Source organism: Nestor notabilis, unplaced genomic scaffold (genome assembly GCF_000696875.1).
Source record: "Nestor notabilis isolate BGI_N333 unplaced genomic scaffold, ASM69687v1 scaffold8667, whole genome shotgun sequence".
NCBI lineage: Eukaryota > Metazoa > Chordata > Aves > Psittaciformes > Psittacidae > Nestor > Nestor notabilis.
Window position 1 is genome coordinate 782 of NW_009935095.1, and position 411 is coordinate 1,192.

Consider the following 411-nt stretch of genomic DNA (forward strand, 5'->3'; position numbering starts at 1 on the left):
ACAGGGGTACCAGAGAAGGACTCTTTATCAGGGACTTTAGTGATAGGACAAATGGTAATGGGTTTAAACTTCAAGAGGGGAGATTTAGGTTAGGTAAAAGGAAGACTTTCTTTCCAGTGAGGGTGGTGAGGCACTGGAATGGGTTGCCCAAAGAAGTGGTAAATGCTCCCTCCCTGGCAGTGTTCAAAGCCAGGTCAGACAGAGCCTTGGGCAACATGGTCTAGTGTGAGGTGTCCCTGCCCATGGCAAGGGGGTTGGAATTAGATGATCTTAAGGTCCTTTTCAGCCCAAACTATTGTATGATTCAATGATTCTGTGATTCTAAGGTAAGAGCACAGCTGGTGATAACACAAGAATCAGACTAATTTCTAATGGGATATTTAAAGTGTTTTTCTTTCAGGTCTCTTTCCC